The sequence below is a fragment of the Oncorhynchus nerka genome, linkage group LG21 (genome assembly GCF_034236695.1).
Source record: "Oncorhynchus nerka isolate Pitt River linkage group LG21, Oner_Uvic_2.0, whole genome shotgun sequence".
Taxonomy (NCBI): domain Eukaryota; kingdom Metazoa; phylum Chordata; class Actinopteri; order Salmoniformes; family Salmonidae; genus Oncorhynchus; species Oncorhynchus nerka.
The window spans coordinates 33,862,305-33,884,323 of NC_088416.1; the positions used below are offsets into that span (position 1 = coordinate 33,862,305).

Below are 22,019 nucleotides of genomic sequence, written 5' to 3' on the forward strand. Positions count from 1 at the left end.
CTCCTTGAATCAGACAGGAAGGTGTGGCAGTAGTGGGGTCTGGTGAGGTCTGTCTCAGGGTCTGGTGAGGTCTGTCTCAGGGTTTGGTGAGGTCTGTCTCAGGGTCTGGTGAGGTCTGTCTCAGGGTCTGGTGAGGTCTGTCTCAGGGTTTGGTGAGGTCTGTCTCAGGGTTTGGTGAGGTCTGTCTCAGGGTCTGGTGAGGTCTGTCTCAGGGTCTGGTGAGGTCTGTCTCAGGGTTTGGTGAGGTCTGTCTCAAGGTGGGCTGGAGACTCAGGGAAGTGTTTGGCCAACTGAAATGTGTAGCGGGCAGGCAGGCAGGTGGGTAGGCGGGCAGGATGGCAGGCGCTAGGCAAGCGGGCGGACGTGTAGGCACTCAATGTGGGTAGAACACAGGGGAAGCAGAGACGGAGTAATCTGACCAAGCAGCTGAAGTGACAGAAGCTACATTAATAGAGGCATATGTCTGGAGCACAGAGAGACGGAAAGAGAGAGAAAACAGACACTGTACCAGCCTGAGAGAGAGGGAAGAGAGAGAGCGAGAGAGAAAGGGTGAGGGGTAAACAGAAAACAGCGCCAGCCTCTGTAATTGCCTCAATGCCACTGGGAATGCTCTCATTCATTTGAAGCAGGCTGTATTCTCACTCTCTCTTTCTCTTTTTTCACAATTGAGGGGGGGGGTGTAGTGGGTGGGATTGGGGTGCGTGGGGTGGAGTTGGGTGGGTGATCCGTGTGCAATCCTCAGTGTGTGATGCTAACGTATGGCGATGAGTGCGATAGCTCCCCTGTGCTGAATCTCCTGTAACATCAGCGTGAGGACCAGTCCATGGCTGTGGCCTGGGTAGAGGAGAGCACAGCATAGCGCTGTGGAAAAGTGAGGGCGATAAGGAGGTAGGCGGACTGCAGCTCAGACCTGTCAGATGTGATCGCGCACCGGAGCGCTCCGCATGTGTCTGTCTCTTTTTATATTTCCCTAAGACAGCCCACCTCTTCACGCCCCCCTCTCTTCTTTTTTTCCCTCTCTCCTCCTCTGCGCTCTGTTTTTTCTACCTTCCTGGAGGAATTCTTTATTTCTTTATGTCTTGTGTGGCGCGTGCGTTGGATGATGTGCCCCCTCCTCTTTCCTCTTTTCTCCTCCTCTCTCTTTGCCGCTTTCACAGCCTAGTTTTCTTTTTTTCTCAATCTTGTGTGCAGGTTGTATCTGACAGAGAGAGGACCACCGCCACGCTCCAGCCCCGCTCCAACCCACTGTGAGTATTCTTATGCTAATTTTCCATCTCCATCTTTCCCAACGTCGGTTTGTCTTTTATTCTCTACCCTTTTATGTTCTCGACCGCGGCGCACTGAGAACGTGGCGGCTGCGACAGAGAGAAAGAAGGAGAGACAGAGAGAGGGAGAGAAAGAGGGAAGGAGGGAAGAGAGAGGATAAATAGTGCTGTGAGAGAAGTAGCTAGTGCTGTGTAGGGGTTTCTCGGAGGATGGTGGAATGGCTGAGGGGGTAGAGGAGGGGGCGGGTCTTGATGTGGTAGATGGTTCTGTGTGTGAATGGTTGGGATGTTGTTGACGACAGTTAGCGTGGAGCGGGTCAGCACACTCAACACTGGGGTCTCTCTTTACCTTAACTTCTCACTTTCCATATTGACTGACTCTTCTGTTTTGATATTGAGGCTTTTCTGTTTCCTACTGTGTTCTTGTTACCACTACCGAGAGGGGTCCACTGTTGTCATTTGAACAGTGGACATGTGTACAATAAACAGAGATTTAAGAATAATATTTGTGCGTGTGTGTGTGAGTGTTCAAACAAGTCTGAATTCTCTATGGGCAATCATATGTGAGTGTATTTTTATTGTGTGTGTGTGTGTGTTTATTTATGGGTGAACCAGTGGAGGCTGCTGAGGAGAGGATGGCTCATGATAATGGCTGGAATGCAGCGAATGGAATGGCATCATATACCTGGAGACCATGTGGTTGATGTATTTGATACCATTCCACTAATTCCACTCCAGACATTACCACTAGACCATCCTCCCCAATTAAGGTGCTACCAACATACTGTATGTGTATTTTCAGTCTGTTTGTAGCTGTGTTTCTTTGTCCATGCGTGGCCACATGGGAGTGCATGAATATCCATGTTCATTTGCATACGCGTGTACACCGTAGTCCTACATGTGGGACTATGTATGCACGTGTTTGTGTACAGTTTATGCGTTCACCAAACGCGTGAAGTGTATTTGTATCACAAATGTGTAGTAGAGATCAGTATGCTAGTGTCCATACCCACCTGCTGTCCCGTGTGTGTGTGTGTGTGATGCATGCTGTGTGTATGTGGACCAGATGAAGAGTGGGTGTTCTCTGTGTGGGGCTGAGATAGACAGTACCATGCCCCATCACTATGTCAAGGCTAATGGCCACACAGGTCAGCAGGGGTGGACACAGAGTTGGCCATGTAGACCGATGTATGTCAGCACAACAACACCTTTCACTCAGGCCTGGATAACAATAGGCCTTAGTGCAGGTCACTACATGTGCATACAATAAGGACTAACAGAAAACCTCTGCTTTCTAATGTAAGGAAATATACTGGATATTCAGCTGACAAAATGCAGGGAAAAGTCTGTTGTAGATTCAGTTGACATTTGGATATAGATTGATCTGAAGATGGCAATTAAGCAAAATCCAGAAGCTAGGCATCTGGTGAGGTAAGGGCCTTTTCTGGCCCTTATGAAAATGAATAGTCACCTGGAATCCCTAGAACGTTAGCAGGATGTCGACGAGCGCCGCTTTCTAAAGTGAGTCGATTAAAATGAGAACCATTCCGCCAATTACAGAAGATTAGGTTCCCCTCCACCAATCTGAATCCTTAAAGCCCTTATGTTTGTACAGCTCTGTGTGTGGAATGGAATTCAGACACAAGATCTGAGCAGAATAGCAATAAAAAGAAGGTAAAAAGTTCAGAGTGAAACTCTTTGGTAAAAATAGCCAGACGAGTTAAAGCACATGATAATGGCCATGTTCTGTTATAATCTCCACCCGGCACAGCCAGAAGAGGGCCACCCCTCATAGCCTGGTTCCTCTCTAGGTTTCTTCCTAGGTTTTGGCCTTTCTAGGGAGTTTTTCCTAGCCACCGTGCTTCTACACCTGCATTGCTTGCTGTTTGGGGTTTTAGGCTGTTTTTCTGCACAGCACTTTGATATATCAGCTGATGTACGAAGGGCTATATAAATACATTTGATTTGATTTGATAATTGACACAGTAGTGTGTTGCGCTTGGCTGTAATTAAGTGAGCAACAGAGGTTGTCAGTTGTAAGGAGGATAGAACAGACTATCCTGGTGTATTTAACACACTGGAGCATTTATCATGTCATTCTATGCTTTACAGAGGGTGCTTCTGGGATGGCCTGGCTTTCTTTGCTTCATTTATCTGGGTCTTGTGCTTTATAGCTCCGGTTAGAGGCTTTGTACTGGTTCTTGATCCCAATGTACACAGCGGAAAGTATGAAACTATTGTCTCCGGGGCCCCTTAGAAAAGCTTATCTTCTATTTTTAGCAGGCTTCTCCTCATTGTAGCCTCGGTAGCATGCCTACGTCTGACGGTTGTGCCATAAAGTATCTGTGCTTCATCCCCGCCAAGCCGGCAGCAGGAGACAACTCTCACCCACACATTAGTGATCTATGAGCCATATAACACAGGGCCCTGCACTACCTCCTGGAATACAGGGGACCACGGCTGTGTCACCCTCTCCGTGTGATAGCACCTATATGCGGTGAGAGCTCAATATTAGCGTAATGCGCTAACCGTTTATTTCGCATCACTCACCACCACTTATCACAGAGGTAGACACCAACCGGGACATACTGAACAAAAAAATATCCTAAAGATAAAAATGACATTTCACTAGAGGGTGTTTGTGTGACAGTGATCTATGCTGTGAGCATCCTGCCACCTCATTGAGATGGGAGTGAGTTCTGGGTGGCTAAATCAATTTGTGCAAAGGCCGTCGGTGCTAGTATTGGTTTCGTGATATGATCTTTGTTGTCCATTTTTTTTAGAGGTCAGTGCAGATGCAATGACAAGGGCAAAGAACCTGAGCTCTACTCTCTGTTTCTGAGCTGGCAAACCATCCCCCACCAGGGAATTGTGGGAAAAGGAAGCTTTGGTTCTAAAGAGTATATGTTTTGTCAGGGTTCAAACCGAACGTAACGTCCATTACATTGCCAGTTCATTTCCTCCCAGTCAGATCTTGATGGAATGTCTGAGGTTAGACACGAGAATGGTCCTTACATTAGTCACTGTAATTACTCAGTGATTGTGACACAGATCTCCAAGGCGTGCCATGAGTCATGTCGTAGTAGTAATAGCTAGCTAGCAGAGAGAGGGCAGAGAGAGCGGGGGTGATAATACTATAATGCTGGTAGTGGATGGAGGAATCTAACACCAGCAGGCCAGATGTTAGAGAGCCGTGGACAGAAAGAGAATATATATCCTGTAAGGTGTGTCATCATGTCACATGATCCATCCCTACTGATCCAGCCTCTTGGTCTTCTGTTCTGACATCTCACAACTAGGCCTAAATATAGAACGTAAGAAAACCGACATTACTTTGGAGGCTTCCCCATATGAATCACACTCAGACCAAGGTCATGAATTTGATTATACCTTGTTTTAAGATGTTATATTGAGCAATGTTAACTACTGCACAAATGACATAGGAAGTGCTCATCAGTTGCCAACGGATCAACTCCATGAAATTATAAAGCAGTTACTAAATCACAACCATGTATCAATATGTCAGTGCAACGTTCTTTCTGGAGTATTCACAGTGTTCCTACACATCCAGTGTGTTCATAACAAATGATTCTAAATGAGAGGAAGAGAAGAATGACATGAAGTAGCACTGCACCATGGTGTTCAGATGACTGTGTTGTTGTGCATGCAGAGAAGTGTAGCTATGCTTTGTGTTCAGTTTCTAAAAGGTCTCCTATGATGTATGCTATCTACTAGCTGGCTAATCAACCACAGCTGCAAAACTTTACATTGTTGGTCATAACAGGTGGGAGGGGACAAAGGTCCCACACATGTAAATCCATCCTCTCTTAATCTCCAATTGCCTTTCATTTTCCTATATTGCCTGCTGCCGAGCATCATGGGGAATAAGACGCTGGGACACATTTTTAATTAAGTGCAGTTTTAGCTTCATTGAATTTATAAAAACACAATGGGTGAAAAGAGAGAGGTATTTTTCCTGTCTCATTAATCACAGTGCTACCATGTCTGATACGGCAGTACAGGGAAGAGAACCAGGCTGCAACTGTGGAGTGGAATATTTGAACATCTCAGCACTGATGTGTGCAAAGCGGAGTGTTTGTCTGCAGGGGAGGCTTTGAAATTTCATCCACTCCAGCCCTTTTAACTCGGCAGAGGGAATGTGTGTCTCGCTCTAGTTGGCCAGTGGCTGTTACGGGGGCTCCGTGCCCCCACCCCTCCTCTCCCCCTTCTCCATCACCCCCCTCCTCACCACCATTCCATGACATGCTCTGTGTCAGATAGTTTAATGTGAAATAGCTTTTCTTTCAAATTTCCCCCTGGAAACGCAGGTCACTGCAAAATGTTACATCTCATAATGGCATGTTATTGTTGTTCTTTCATATGAGTCCTTACCTTAGAAGTGGAGGATTCCAGTGGCATGCTAAGGTTACAGACAGCTGTTTCTCCCTGCCCCGTTCCTGCCCGTCTCTGATTCCAGTGGCATGCTAAGGTTACAGACAGCTGTTTCTCCCTGCCCCGCTCCTGCCCGTCTCTGATTCCAGTGGCATGCTAAGGTTACAGACAGCTGTTTCTCCCTGCCCCGCTCCTGCCCGTCTCTGATTCCAGTGGCATGCTAAGGTTACAGACAGCTGTTTCTCCTGCCCCGCTCCTGCCCGTCTCTGATTCCAGTGGCATGCTAAGGTTACAGACAGCTGTTTCTCCTGCCCCGCTCCTCCTCTCTGATTCCGTGGCATCTAAGGTTACAGATTCCAGATTCCAGGCATGCTAAGGTTACAGACAGCTGTTTCTCCCTGCCCGCTCCTGCCCGTCTCTGATTCCAGTGGCATGCTAAGGTTACAGACAGCTGTTTCTCCCTGCCCCGCCTCCTGCCCGTCTCTGATTCCAGTGGCATGCTAAGGTTACAGACAGCTGTTTCTCCCTGCCCGCTCCTGCCCGTCTCTGATTCCAGTGGCATGCTAAGGTTACAGACAGCTGTTTCTCCCTGCCCGCTCCTGCCCGTCTCTGATTCCAGTGGCATGCTAAGGTTACAGACAGCTGTTTCTCCCTGCCCCGCTCCTGCCCGTCTCTGATTCCAGTGGCATGCTAAGGTTACAGACAGCTGTTTCTCCCTGCCCCGCTCCTGCCCGTCTCTGATTCCAGTGGCATGCTAAGGTTACAGACAGCTGTTTCTCCCTGCCCCCTGCCCTCCTGCCAGTGGCATCTGACAGCTGTTTCTCCTGCCCGCTCCAGTGATTCCAGTGGCATAAGGTTACAGACAGCTGTTTCTCCCTGCCCTGCTCCTGCCCGTCTCTGATTCCAGTGGCATGCTAAGGTTACAGACAGCTGTTTCTCCCTGCCCTGTTCCTGCCCGTCTCTGATTCCAGTGGCATGCTAAGGTTACAGACAGCTGTTTCTCTCCTGCCCCGATTCCTGCCCGTTTCTCCCTGATTCCAGTGGCATGCTAAGGTTACAGACAGCTGTTTCTCCCTGCCCCGCTCCTGCCCGTTTCTCTCTGATTCCAGTGGCATGCTAAGGTTACAGACAGCTGTTTCTCCCTGCCCCGCTCCTGCCCGTCTCTGATTCCAGTGGCATGCTAAGGTTACAGACAGCTGTTTCTCCCTGCCCCGCTCCTGCCCGTCTCTGATTCCAGTGGCATGCTAAGGTTACAGACAGCTGTTTCTCCCTGCCCCGCTCCTGCCCGTCTCTGATTCCAGTGGCATGCTAAGGTTACAGACAGCTGTTTCTCCCTGCCCCGCTCCTGCCCGTCTCTGATTCCAGTGGCATGCTAAGGTTACAGACAGCTGTTTCTCCCTGCCCCGCTCCTGCCCGTCTCTGATTCCAGTGGCATGCTAAGGTTACAGACAGCTGTTTCTCCCTGCCCGCTCCTGCCCGTCTCTGATTCCAGTGGCATGCTAAGGTTACAGACAGCTGTTTCTCCCTGCCCCGCTCCTGCCCGTCTCTGATTCCAGTGGCATGCTAAGGTTACAGACAGCTGTTTCTCCCTGCCCCGCTCCTGCCCGTCTCTGATTCCAGTGGCATGCTAAGGTTACAGACAGCTGTTTCTCCCTGCTCCTTCTCTGATTCCAGTGGCATGCCAGACAGCTGTTTCTCCCTGCCCCCTCCTGTCTCTGATTCCAGTGGCATGCTAAGGTTACAGACAGCTGTTTCTCCCTGCCCCCTGCCCTCCTGATTCCAGTGGCATCTCTACAGATCCCCGTCTCTGATTCCAGTGGCATGCTAAGGTTACAGACAGCTGTTTCTCCCTGCCCCGCTCCTGCCCGTCTCTGATTCCAGTGGCATGCTAAGGTTACAGACAGCTGTTTCTCCCTGCCCTGTTCCTGCCCGTCTCTGATTCCAGTGGCATGCTAAGGTTACAGACAGCTGTTTCTCCCTGCCCCGCTCCTGCCCGTCTCTGATTCCAGTGGCATGCTAAGGTTACAGACAGCTGTTTCTCCCTGCCCCGCTCCTGCCCGTCTCTGATTCCAGTGGCATGCTAAGGTTACAGACAGCTGTTTCTCCCTGCCCCGTTCCTGCCCCCTGTCCTCTGATTCCAGTGGCATGCTAAGGTTACAGACAGCTGTTTCTCCCTGCCCCGCTCCTGCCCGTCTCTGATTCCAGTGGCATGCTAAGGTTACAGACAGCTGTTTCTCCCTGCCCCGCTCCTGCCCGTCTCTGATTCCAGTGGCATGCTAAGGTTACAGACAGCTGTTTCTCCCTGCCCCGCTCCTGCCCGTCTCTGATTCCAGTGGCATGCTAAGGTTACAGACAGCTGATTTTCTCCCTGTTTCTCCCCCGCTCCTGCCCGTCTCTGATTCCAGTGGCATGCTAAGGTTACAGACAGCTGTTTCTCCCTGCCCCGCTCCTGCCCGTCTCTGATTCCAGTGGCATGCTAAGGTTACAGACAGCTGTTTCTCCCTGCCCCGCTCCTGCCCGTCTCTGATTCCAGTGGCATGCTAAGGTTACAGACAGCTGTTTCTCCCTGCTAAGGTTACCCTGTTTCTCCTGCCCCGCTCCTGCCCGTCTCTGATTCCAGTGGCATGCTAAGGTTACAGACAGCTGTTTCTCCCTGCCCCGCTCCTGCCCGTCTCTGATTCCAGTGGCATGCTAAGGTTACAGACAGCTGTTTCTCCCTGCCCCGCTCCTGCCCGTCTCTGATTCCAGTGGCATGCTAAGGTTACAGACAGCTGTTTCTCCCTGCCCCGCTCCTGCCCGTCTCTGATTCCAGTGGCATGCTAAGGTTACAGACAGCTGTTTCTCCCTGCCCCGCTCCTGCCCGTCTCTGATTCCAGTGGCATGCTAAGGTTACAGACAGCTGTTTCTCCCTGCCCCGCTCCTGCCCGTCTCTGATTCCAGTGGCATGCTAAGGTTACAGACAGCTGTTTCTCCCTGCCCCGCTCCTGCCCGTCTCTGATTCCAGTGGCATGCTAAGGTTACAGACAGCTGTTTCTCCCTGCCCCGCTCCTGCCCGTCTCTGATTCCAGTGGCATGCTAAGGTTACAGACAGCTGTTTCTCCCTGCCCCGTTCCTGCCCGTCTCTGATTCCAGTGGCATGCTAAGGTTACAGACAGCTGTTTCTCCCTGCTCCTGCCCCCTGATTCCAGTCCTGCCCGTCTCTGATTCCAGTGGCATGCTAAGGTTACAGACAGCTGTTTCTCCCTGCCCCGCTCCTGCCCGTCTCTGATTCCAGTGGCATGCTAAGGTTACAGACAGCTGTTTCTCCCTGCCCCGCTCCTGCCCGTCTCTGATTCCAGTGGCATGCTAAGGTTACAGACAGCTGTTTCTCCCTGCCCCGCTCCTGCCCGTCTCTGATTCCAGTGGCATGCTAAGGTTACAGACAGCTGTTTCTCCCTGCCCCGCTCCTGCCCGTCTCTGATTCCAGTGGCATGCTAAGGTTACAGACAGCTGTTTCTCCTTTCTGCCCGTCTCTGATTCCAGTGGCATGCTAAGGTTACAGACAGCTGTTTCTCCTGCCCCGCTCCTGCCCGTCTCTGATTCCAGTGGCATGCTAAGGTTACAGACAGCTGTTTCTCCCTGCCCCGCTCCTGCCCGTCTCTGATTCCAGTGGCATGCTAAGGTTACAGACAGCTGTTTCTCCCTGCCCGCTCCTGCCCGTCTCTGATTCCAGTGGCATGCTAAGGTTACAGACAGCTGTTTCTCCCTGCCCCGTTCCTGCCCGTCTCTGATTCCAGTGGCATGCTAAGGTTACAGACAGCTGTTTCTCCCTGCCCGCTCCTGCCCGTCTCTGATTCCAGTGGCATGCTAAGGTTACAGACAGCTGTTTCTCCCTGCCCAGCTCCTGCCCGTCTCTGATTCCAGTGGCATGCTAAGGTTACAGACAGCTGTTTCTCCCTGCCCCGTTCCTGCCCGTCTCTGATTCCAGTGGCATGCTAAGGTTACAGACAGCTGTTTCTCCCTGCCCGCTCCTGCCCGTCTCTGATTCCAGTGGCATGCTAAGGTTACAGACAGCTGTTTCTCCCTGCCCGCTCCTGCCCGTCTCTGATTCCAGTGGCATGCTAAGGTTACAGACAGCTGTTTCTCCCTGCCCCGCTCCTGCCCGTCTCTGATTCCAGTGGCATGCTAAGGTTACAGACAGCTGTTTCTCCCTGCCCAGCTGTTTCTCCTCCTGCCCGTCTCTGATTCCAGTGGCATGCTAAGGTTACAGACAGCTGTTTCTCCCTGCCCCGCTCCTGCCCGTCTCTGATTCCAGTGGCATGCTAAGGTTACAGACAGCTGTTTCTCCCTGCCCCAGCTCCTGCCCGTCTCTGATTCCAGTGGCATGCTAAGGTTACAGACAGCTGTTTCTCCCTGCCCCGCTCCTGCCCGTCTCTGATTCCAGTGGCATGCTAAGGTTACAGACAGCTGTTTCTCCCTGCCCCGCTCCTGCCCGTCTCTGATTCCAGTGGCATGCTAAGGTTACAGACAGCTGTTTCTCCCTGCCCCGCTCCTGCCCGTCTCTGATTCCAGTGGCATGCTAAGGTTACAGACAGCTGTTTCTCCCTGCCCCGCTCCTGCCCGTCTCTGATTCCAGTGGCATGCTAAGGTTACAGACAGCTGTTTCTCCAGTGGCATGCTAAGGTTACAGACAGCTGTTTCTCCCTGCCCCGCTCCTGCCCGTCTCTGATTCCAGTGGCATGCTAAGGTTACAGACAGCTGTTTCTCCCCTGCCCCGCTCCTGCCCGTCTCTGATTCCAGTGGCATGCTAAGGTTACAGACAGCTGTTTCTCCCTGCCCCGCTCCTGCCCGTCTCTGATTCCAGTGGCATGCTAAGGTTACAGACAGCTGTTTCTCCCTGCCCCGCTCCTGCCCGTCTCTGATTCCAGTGGCATGCTAAGGTTACAGACAGCTGTTTCTCCCTGCCCCGTTCCTGCCCGTCTCTGATTCCAGTGGCATGCTAAGGTTACAGACAGCTGTTTCTCCCTGCCCCGCTCCTGCCCGTCTCTGATTCCAGTGGCATGCTAAGGTTACAGACAGCTGTTTCTCCCTGTCCTGATTCCAGTGGCTCCTGCCCGTCTCTGATTCCAGTGGCATGCTAAGGTTACAGACAGCTGTTTCTCCTGCCCCGCTCCTGCCCGTCTCTGATTCCAGTGGCATGCTAAGGTTACAGACAGCTGTTTCTCCCTGCCCCGCTCCTGCCCGTCTCTGATTCCAGTGGCATGCTAAGGTTACAGACAGCTGTTTCTCCCTGCCCCGCTCCTGCCCGTCTCTGATTCCAGTGGCATGCTAAGGTTACAGACAGCTGTTTCTCTGATTCCAGTGGCCCTGCTCCTGCCCGTCTCTGATTCCAGTGGCATGCTAAGGTTACAGACAGCTGTTTCTCCCTGCCCTGTTCCTGCCTATCTCTGATTCCAGTGGCATGCTAAGGTTACAGACAGCTGTTTCTCCCTGCCCCGCTCCTGCCCGTCTGATTCCAGTGGCATGCTAAGGTTACAGACAGCTGTTTCTCCCTGCCCTGTTCCTGATCTCTGATTCCAGTGGCATGCTAAGGTTACAGACAGCTGTTTCTCCCTGCCCTGTTCCTGCCTATCTCTGATTCCAGTGGCATGCTAAGGTTACAGACAGCTGTTTCTCCCTGCCCTGTTCCTGCCTATCTCTGATTCCAGTGGCATGCTAAGGTTACAGACAGCTGTTTCTCCCTGCCCCGCTCCTGCCCGTCTCTGATTCCAGTGGCATGCTAAGGTTACAGACAGCTGTTTCTCCCTGCCCCGCTCCTGCCCGTCTCTGATTCCAGTGGCATGCTAAGGTTACAGACAGCTGTTTCTCCCTGCCCCGCTCCTGCCCGTCTCTGATTCCAGTGGCATGCTAAGGTTACAGACAGCTGTTTCTCCCTGCCCCGCTCCTGCCCGTCTCTGATTCCAGTGGCATGCTAAGGTTACAGACAGCTGTTTCTCCCTGCCCCACTCCTGCCCGTCTCTGATTCCAGTCGTGCCCATGGTAACCCTGCTGAAAAATGTATCAACACCACTCTATGATTACTCTATACATTAGCGGGGCTTAAATTTAATTTGTTAGCAGGGCCCGGCAGTAAAGCTATGGGCCTGGCCTATCAGAGGCACTTTGTAAAGGCCCTGGAAGAGCCTCCTGGGGTGATCCTATCAGTCAGACACACTGACTGTCAGCAGACACGCTCTGTTAGTCAGCAGCACTGTGGCCCTCCCAAGCCCAGACGCTGGCGCTCAGCGCTCCACTGGGGCAGGGCTGTGGGCATCGTGGCTCCCCACCTGCCAATCAAACACTCAGGCAGGACCACGACCTCTGGCCCCCTGTTGAAATGGATGCTGTTCAACAGGTGATCCAACAGACAAGACTATATACCCATAACAAGGCCACAGCACCAATAGATACATATAGTACTGTAATGCTAGCACAGTACACTTATTATGTTAGCAAATCCTGATGGGGTATTTGTCCTTAACTATGTATGGTCATTTGCCTTGATGATTCACCTGAATCTAAAGCTACTGCTGGTATCTCTTAGGTGGCTATAACATGACCATACATACTGTGAAGGAGAAGGTATGTCTAACTGTAAAGGGTTTCACTGAAAATGTCTAATGTGTTGAGACCAAAAGCCTTTTCTCCCCAGCAGTCAAGGAGAAAGGGTTGTTGCTAGTTGGTGTATATATGCATTTCTCTTGCCTTTTGAAATGTGTAGCTAGTATTTTTAGCTTTGCATTTTCATCTCTCTGAATGGCTGGCAAACTGGCTTGAGCTCAGGCCTGTCTAGGCTGCTTTTATCAGAGCTCACAGTCACAGTACAGGCAGAAAAATGTTATGTTTTTAGAGGTTTTCCCAGGGAGAAATGTTTCAACTGGTTACAAAAACAACAATAAGCACTTACACTGCTGTGCGGCTTTAATTGGGATCCATTTTCATTTCAAACGTTTTTAAATATCTGGAATGGAACACACACTGTAAAGTGCTGTACAAATCTTCCCAGATACATTACTTTGTCAGAGTCAGATTGGTTCAAGGCATATGTGTTCATAACGTGTACCTTGGAACATAATAGCCCAGCTCCACCATTCAACACAGAACCATGTAGTGGCCCTTACTCACAATATAACGTGAGACGGGAGTCAAAGGTTGACAATGACTTTCAGTTCTACCAGACTTCAATGAATAGGGAAGCAGGGACATGCATGTATCTGTGGAGAAATGCAATTTTCGATTTCATAATGTTTGATAATCTCCATGTCAAACCAGACTAACCAGATTCCTCACCTGTCACCTTACACTGTTATAAAAAAAAAATGCTATCTGGAACCTAAAATGGTTATTTCGCTTGTCTTCGGTAGGAGAACCCTTTAAAGAACCCTTTTTGGTTCCAGGTAGAAAGAACCCTTTTGGTTCAAAGTATAACTATTTTGGGTTCCCTGTAGAACCCTTAACACAGAGGGTTCTACATGGAACTTAAAAGGGTTCTACATGGAATTTGAAAGGGTTCTACCTGGAACCAAAAAGGGTTATCCTATGGGGACAGCCGAAGAACCCTTTTGGCACCCTTTTTTCTAAAAGTGTAAACTTAACCATTCATTCATTCATTTGATCAATTAATGGCACCCAGAGGACGCAATGGGGACACATCTGTCCCCCAGTGACACGTGAAATATAGACTGATAACACTGCTCACCACCACCTCTCTGTCTGACAGGCTGGCCTACCGCATGTGTCATAATGAGAGGATCTCCTCTCCGTCAGTTAGGTGTACCTTAAAATGCTGTCTGATTTTCTGGGAGGAAAAAATCCCCAGATTAAGAATTTGCCCTAGACTCAGGGGAACCGATGAGCGCTTTCCCTTTGTGTGCAAATAACAATTGCCGGAATGTCAGCTCTTTCCGTCGTCCGATTCAGAGCCATCCCAGTGTTTCTTCCTCTTCTTCTGATGGCTGGGTGTGTGTTAGATCTGTCCCTGAGGCGGTGTTACAGAGAAGAGCATCTCAGCATAAATACCAATTATCTCCACCACCTACCTCCACCTCCTCCACCACCACCTCCTCCACCACCACGACCTACCTCCACCACCACCTACCTCCACCTCCTCCACCACCACCTACCTCCACCACCACCTCCTCCACCACCACCTACCTCCACCACCACGACCTATTTCCACCACCACATACCTCCACCTCCTCCACCACCACATACCTCCACATACCTCCACCTACCTGCACCACCACCTCCTCCACCACCACCTACCTCCACCACCACGACCTATTTCCACCACCACATACCTCCACCACCACTTCCTACCTCCACCACCACCAACACCACCACCACCTCCGCCACCACCACCTACCTCCACCACCACCACCACCACCACCACCACCTACCTCCACCACCACCACCTACCTCCAACCTGCCTCCACCACCTACCTCCACCACCATCATCTACCTCCACCACCACCACCACCTCCACCCCCATCACCTACCTCCACCACCCACCTCCACCACCACCACCTACCTCCACCACCACAACTTTCCACCACCACCTACCTCCACCACCACCACCACCTACCACCTACCTCCACCACCACCTACCTCCACCACCACCATCTACCTCCACCACCACCATCTACCTCCACCACCACCACCACCACCACCACCTACCTCCACCACCACAACCTTCCACCACCACCACCACCACCTACCTCCACCACCACAACGTTCCACCACCACACCTACCTCCACCACCACAACCTTCCACCACCACCTACCTCCACCACCACCACCACCTACCACCTACCTCCACCACCACCTACCTCCACCACCACCATCTACCTCCACCACCACCACCACCACCACCACCACCACCTACCTCCACCACCACAACCTTCCACCACCACCACCTACCTCCACCACCACCACCTACCTCCACCACCACCATCTACCTCCACCACCACCATCTACCTCCACCACCACCTCCACCACCACAACCTTCCACCACCATCACCTACCTCCACCACCTACCTTCACCACCACCATCTACCTCCACCACCACCACCTACCTCCACCACCACAACCTTCCACCACCACCGATCCTCCAAGCGCCACCATCGCCACCACCTACCACCTACCTCCACCACCACCATCTACCTCCACCACCACCACCACCACCACCACCACCACCTACTTCCACCACAACCTTCCACCACCACCACCACCACCTACCTCCACCACCACAACGTTCCACCACCACACCTACCTCCACCACCACAACCTTCCACCACCATCACCTACCTCCACCACCACCATCTACCTCCACCACCATCACCTACCTCCACCACCATCTACCTCCACCACCACCACCACCACCTACCTCCACCACCACCTACCCCCACCAGCCTTTTAGAGGGAGATGAGGAGAAGCTCTTGCATTGTCTCTCCCTCTCAGTTGTTCACTTTGAATTATTTAATTACTTTGCTTGAGACTTGAGCAATTATACCTCGCGCTGCGTATCTGTTAATTATATCTGACCTCACGTTCCCGCTGTTCTATTAATTGTTCACCGAGATGACAGTCTTAGATAACTGTCAGTGTCATATTCACATTGTACAGTACAATGTAATAGGAAGATGGAATATGGAGATTTAATATTGCAGGTTGGTTCTGCGTAGCTGGGTAGCGGTTAGCGTTGCCTTCTTGCCGTCGTCCATATTCCAGGTGGGGCCATAATGGTACTGATGCCCCCTGGTTCGTCCTCTTAACCCGAGCCCTGCCATGGTTGCCATTGGTTACCCATGTGCCTCAGAGCCCATGTGCACAGGAATGTTTTGTTAATTATAACTGATGTTCAGAGACCTCCAATCTCTGATCCCCCGTCCATGTTGTGAGCTGCATGCAGATGTTGCCAATGAATTTCAATCAGCCTGGCCCCTCTAACAACTGCATGCTTAAAACTCCTGGAGTACATGTCTCTAAAACACACTCAGTGTTTCTAGCCCTTCTACATCCGTTGAGTGTTTGTAGCTTAATTGCATCCATTCCCTAAAAGTGCTGTTTGAAATTGCTGCTGCTGTTGTTTTTTTTGCTATTTTTTGTTTCCTTTTGCTACCCGTCATTCATTTTGGTAAGCAACCCCTTCATTCATTGGTATTCAGCTTGAGGTGTCGCGAGCGGCAACCTGTTTAAGAGCGTGGAGGGGGGATGGCACCTTTCGGTTAAGGCTGCCTGGCCATCCTGGAGCGCTGGGTGCGTATGCTCGGACAGCTGACCTTAGAGTTAGTGAGTGTCGCCATGGAGGAACCCGGAGCTCAGTAACATGCCCTCCGGCCCTCCCTGCCTCCCTCCCTCCCTCCCTCCCTGCCTCCCCCTCCCTGCCTCCCTCCCTCCCTGCCTCCCTCCCTCCCTCCCTGCTTTCGTCCCTCCCCGCCTGTCTGCCTGCATAGCTGCCCGGCTTGAGGGGAAGGGAGGGGTGTATGGCTGGAGCTGCAGCCACAATCCATTACTTTTACCTAAGCAAGGGGAGAAAAAGGAGGGAGAGAGAGATTGAGTTAAGGGCTAGGGCACCTCTGAGTCCTGTCTTCTGCATGCTAATTTAGCTAGCCGCTACGAGAGGGATCAGAATCCTCTGGCTGAGACGTGGCCTCTCAACCCACCAGGCCTGGATATCCCCTACCCCTTTGCATTACTATAGAACAGCTACAGTGTGTTCTCTACATATAGCTAGCAGACTAAAGTCAACCTCTATGATATGTAGAGATTTCTGCTCCGTGAAAAATGGAGCGAGAAAAATGTTGGATACACTGATCTTATTATCCATGACCATACTAATGATACCTCAAAAATGCAGAACTACTTTCATAAAATGCTCTCTGGTTTGGTTAATTGGTCTCAGTGATGGTATTTACGCTGGGGAATGACTGGTTTATTTTAAACATGTTATTTCTTCATTAAACTTGTTTGACTTTTATGTGTGAGACCCTGGCACTGTAGTAGTTGCATAGTGCTGAAATGTAGTTGAATTATAATGGTTGAATTACGCTGTCCTCCATTACCGTCCACTGAATTGTCACATCTCCTGCCTTTCTTCAGTGGTCATTGTTCTGATTCCATCTCCCATGCAGGCTAGACAGACAACCCGATGAGCATTTGTGCCCGAGCAATGAGACGCGGGGTGATTGTGAGCCACTGCTGAAAGCTATCACTATCCGAGTGGAAAATACACATGACAACTGGTTTACAGGTTCCAAATGAGAACCCACCACGAACGGGGGAAAGCCACCCTGGATTGGTACACACCGACATTGATACATTTCACCAAAGGTTCTGTGCTGAGGTGTGTCTAATCTTTGCTGTGACTCTCGGTGAGGTAGGACCCCAACACTCTCTCATTATTTGACAACAAAACATTCACAGTGTGTATTCAGCCGGGTTCAGCCAGCCACAATACACTCCCCACATACACAAGTCCCCTGTGTGGGATCATAAAGTGGCTCTATAGCCCAGCATTAAAGGGGCCGGCAGTTAAAATGCAGCCACATCCACTCCCCCACTTTAACCAGAGAGTGGTTGAATAGAGAACTAAATAAAACAGCCTGTCAATAGCCTTTCATTTTGAATAGAGAACAAATGCAATTCAATAGCCTGGTAATGGCCTACATTTTCCTCCAGACTCTTGATATTGATTTGATGGCTTAATTTGACTTTGGCAGGTGGGATGCGATTGGCAATGTATACAGCTGCATGCAATTTACCCCAAACAACACAATAAACAACAAATATGCAGTCATTCGACAACACAACTGTTTTCCATGGCACTGCATCCTGGGCCATCTGAATGTATTGGACCACATGGGGATCTGTTGGCAGGTCCAGGCTCCACGTTTACACCCAAAATGTTATTTTGATTTCGCCGACACTAAGATAATGTTTCATAACACACAGTCAGTCGTAAATTAGCCCATCTGTCTGTTTGAGCGCCTCAGTATTCATCAAATCTGTCTCTGTGTCTCCGTGTGCTGGGTCTCTCTCTGTTCTCTCTATCTTCTCTCTCTCTCTTTCTCCCTCTGTCTGCTTGACCACAGTGACTCGTTCTCGCTCCACACGGAGTTACTGATGGCTGTCAGCTCAATGAGCTAGTTCTCCTGAGATTGCATTTGAGCCAAATTCCTGATCCTTTCTCTTCCTCCTCTTCCTCATTCTTTTTTTGCTCTTTCTCTCTCCCTCTTACAGACGCACACACACACACGCACACACACACGCACACACACACACACACACAGAACATTATCCAGTTTGGCTGTATTTCACAGCACGATATTCAAAGTGAATCATTGGGAACTGTGTGAAAGTGAGTGGATGGTCGATGTGTCACTCACTCCCATCAGCTTATTCATATAGACGACTATTCAATGAGTGCAGTCTGCAGCTGATTCCAGTCACATTAGCAACCCTAATGGAACCAGTCCCATTGGCTGACTACTGCATATTATGGGAAATCAGTCCTTTTTTTTATACAGCTTGGTCTATTATGCCAACATTGTCTTGAAAAGACGGCTTGTCTTATTTAACATGATATTTGACAGATATTTTTACCCTTCGTGATCTAGTGAAACCGTACCTAGATGATATGTTTTTGTTTTCTCTACATTTAATTACATTTAGCAAAATAGTTGTGTTGTTTTATCAAGGTATTTATTGACATAAATCTATACTGAAAAATAAAGTGCGACCAACATTTGTGTTAATTAAGTAGGAATGAAATTCTGTGTAATTATTTTTCCAATGGCTGCCATATTCATGAGTGTATTTCTCCAGACATCCCATACAGATCAGGCTGTTAGCTACTGTACGTCTCACAGTACAGGAATACAGACTTGTTAAGCTCTCTCTCATCTGGTAGCTGTGCTGCCACCCGTCCTCTGTCTCTTTCTTGTCATCAAAGGGGAGGGGAGAAGTCTTTACACAAGAAGACTCCTAGTGAGTGTGACTCTTAAGTCTTACCTAGGTGAGCAGTTTTGATCAGTGTCTGAATATTTAAAATATAATTTCAATGGGAGACGGGTTTGAGGAAGTTAAATTCTCAGTCGAGAGTCAAAGCCTGTCTGGCTCATGTCATGCTAATGATCTTTTTCTTCCCTGTCAAAACAGAAGCACTTCTTTCATTGTTTTTAATGTTGTTTTCTCTTCCCTCACAAGTATTTCATAAAGGAGTGCGGGGAACGATGATGCCTAGATAGAAATCCTGTGTCATTTACATGACTGATTACAGTGCAATTTCACACTTATTTGCATGGCTATACTGAACATCCTCGCAGAACTAATGGATTGTTGGAGGGAGCGGCTGCCTGTTCAAGGCTAGCTAACACTGGCCATGCAAATGAGCAGAGAGACACTGATGGTGTGCTTTATTAAGCTCAGGAGTATCTGCTCAATAAGACACATTCAGAGCTGCTGCCTTCATGCCTCTCTCTCGCCCCCTCTCTCGCCCCCTCTCTCTCTCCTCTCTCTCTCTCCCCTCTCTCTCTCCCCCCTCTCTCTCTCTCTCTCTCTTTCTCTCTCTCTCTCTCTCTCTCTCCTCTCTCTCTCTCTCTCTTTCTCTCCCCTCTCTCTCTCTCTCTCTCTCTCTCTCCCCTCTGTCTCTCTCCTCTCTCTCTGTCCCTCTCTCTCCTCTCTCTCTCCCCTCTCTCTCTCTCTTTATCTCTCTCTCTCCCTTCTCTCTCTGCTGCTGACTTGAAATATAATATTTGCATACAAGGTTGAGGCAGCGCTGTCATTTCCTGTGTGCAGTGATGGGCTATTTTAATGTCCTCATTTCAAATCGGTTAGGTTTTGTTGAAAGGTAGAGAGAAATGTTTGTGTTTTGTGGAGTGGGTAGAGAGAGTGTGTTCCTGTTCTGCACCGTTGGTATGCTGCTTTAATGAGGGTTGTGTTGACGTCATGGGTTCCTATGCCTGCGGAACATTGTGTTGTAATGTAGTCAGCTGTACCGGGCAATAGAGACCAAAATATCTTCATTACTGCTTAATTGGAAATTGGAAAAAGTTCTATAAGGGTAACAGGGTTTGCTCATTTCTGCCTGGGATGTTGTTTATAGCCTGATCTGAGGATTTCACTAGGGTCTTTATGAGAGGCTGCAGGAGATATCTGCTACTTTTAGGCCTGTAATGTTTATAAGATTGCTTCATAGGGAATGTTGATGCGGTGGGATTGCTAGTTTATGTTGTGCCGTGTGATGGGTGACTGTGGCCATTATCAAATGAATGCTCTGCAAACCCAAAGCTGCCTCAATAAAAGAAATTGCCGGTCATTATTTACGATATTATGACATTAATAATTTCTCCTCATACTTTTATGTATGTACATAAAATGATTATAAAATAAAAGTTTTATTGGAATCTACAACTCTCGCCACATATCTCGTTAATAATCTATAAAACAAGTGAGAACTTTTCCAATCTCATCTCCCATGATCTTCCTTAGAACAACTAGCAATTCATTTCCACTTGTTGTAATTGCTGCTTCCAGTTAAAAAGAATGATGGCCAAGTCCATGCAGATGTTGTCTGGGTTTAGTCCATTTGTTCTCATGGGCCAAGTCCATGCAGATGTTGTCTGGGTTTAGTCCATTTGTTCTCATGGGCCAAGTCCATGCAGATGTTGTCTGGGTTTAGTCCATTTGTTCTCATGGGCCAAGTCCATGCAGATGTTGTCTGGGTTTAGTCCATTTGTTCTCATGGGCCAAGTCCATGCAGATGTTGTCTGGGTTTAGTCCATTTGTTCTCATGGGCCAAGTCCATGCAGATGTTGTCTGGGTTTAGTCCATTTGTTCTCATGGGCCAAGTCCATGCAGATGTTGTCTGGGTTTAGTCCATTTGTTCTCATGGGCCAAGTCCATGCAGATGTTGTCTGGGTTTAGTCCATTTGTTCTCATGGGCCAAGTCCATGCAGATGTTGTCTGGGTTTAGTCCATTTGTTCTCATGGGCCAAGTCCATGCAGATGTTGTCTGGGTTTAGTCCATTTGTTCTCATGGTTCTCACAAGGTAGCTTCCCAGGGTCAGTCATTCTCTGTTCTCATCATCCTTTGTTTCTTATTGTCTTCCCTGGCTTTCATCATAAGCAGCGTGCTAATGCACTGCGTGTCTTTAAGGAACCAGGTTGAAATATATTAGTGCTCACCTCCAGATTATTTTCTAGAAATGGATTTGGGACTATTTGCACAGTGGCAGTGTAGCGGCAACATGAGCAGAAACTCTGACTTTAACACAGCGGACGAGAAGACGGTGTGAACTGAGAATGGCTGTCTGATGAACAGCACCACACCATGCTTCTCCCAGCTCTACACAGGGAATTACTGGGAGTCAAGGGGGAGCTTGATGCAGTCTTAAAATAAAAATATATCTGATAACCATTGTGAGAAAGGTTGACATTAGGCTGACTTTGTCTACTGTCTTCTCTTTCTCTTACACTAAGCCTCTAGTGCCTGGCCCTCCCCATTGTGACACATGTCTTATGTTCCTCCTGTTTGTCTCTCTCTCTCTCTCTCTCTCTCTCTCTCTCTCTCTCTCTCTCTCTAGCCGGGGATGGTGATCAGATTTAGTGCTGTATTCTCTCTCTGTCTCCTAGAGATGAGTGACAGATGGTAGCCATTAGTGTATGTTCCATGCATCTGTTGCAAGGCGCTAATTTATCTCATTAGAAGGACGTGTGGAGGGGGAGGAGGAGTGTGTAGGACCAGGACACTGTTTCATTATGTGTGTAAAACAGAGGGAACGGATAGAGCCGCCTGGCTAAGAGAGAGAGACAAATAGAAAGAGAGAGAGACGTAGAGAGACACAGGCACGTGTGTGTGTGTCTGCGTGCACATATCTGTGTGTGTTTGTGGGCGAGTGATACCTGCGTGTGTATGTGGGTGTTTGTGTGATGCCTGCCAGCTTGTGTGTGTGTGTTAGAGAGAGTGGGCGGTAGTGAGCACCAGATTGGACTCACTGTGCTTCTTGTACCCGGGGTCATGATGTATAATCACTTGCCTTCAAACCATTACCAATACGCACACACACACACACACACACACACACACACACACACACACACACACACACACACACACACACACACACACACACACACACACACACAGACCAAGTGTGTGTCGTGCCTAAGCTCTCAATGGGTCAAATTGCAGAGCAGGTGGGCACACTCACATATATACACACACTCCACTAACACATAGAAGTAAACATAGATTCACATATACACACACACCCCACTAACACGTAGAAGTAAACACACACTCACATATACACACACACCCCACTAACACATAGAAGTAAACA

At 49.4% G+C, this 22,019-nt stretch overlaps 1 long non-coding RNA gene across 1 annotated transcript in view; it reads left to right on the forward strand.

Annotated features, from left to right (window-relative positions):
- The first annotated feature begins 1,115 nt into the window (after window positions 1–1,115).
- The window catches only part of LOC135563687 (uncharacterized), a 126,102-nt gene continuing 105,198 nt past the window's right edge, over window positions 1,116–22,019 (forward strand). Inside the window, exon 1 of the long non-coding RNA XR_010460438.1 lies at window positions 1,116–1,247. This is a non-coding gene — a long non-coding RNA (uncharacterized LOC135563687). The remainder of the gene's footprint in view (window positions 1,248–22,019) is intronic.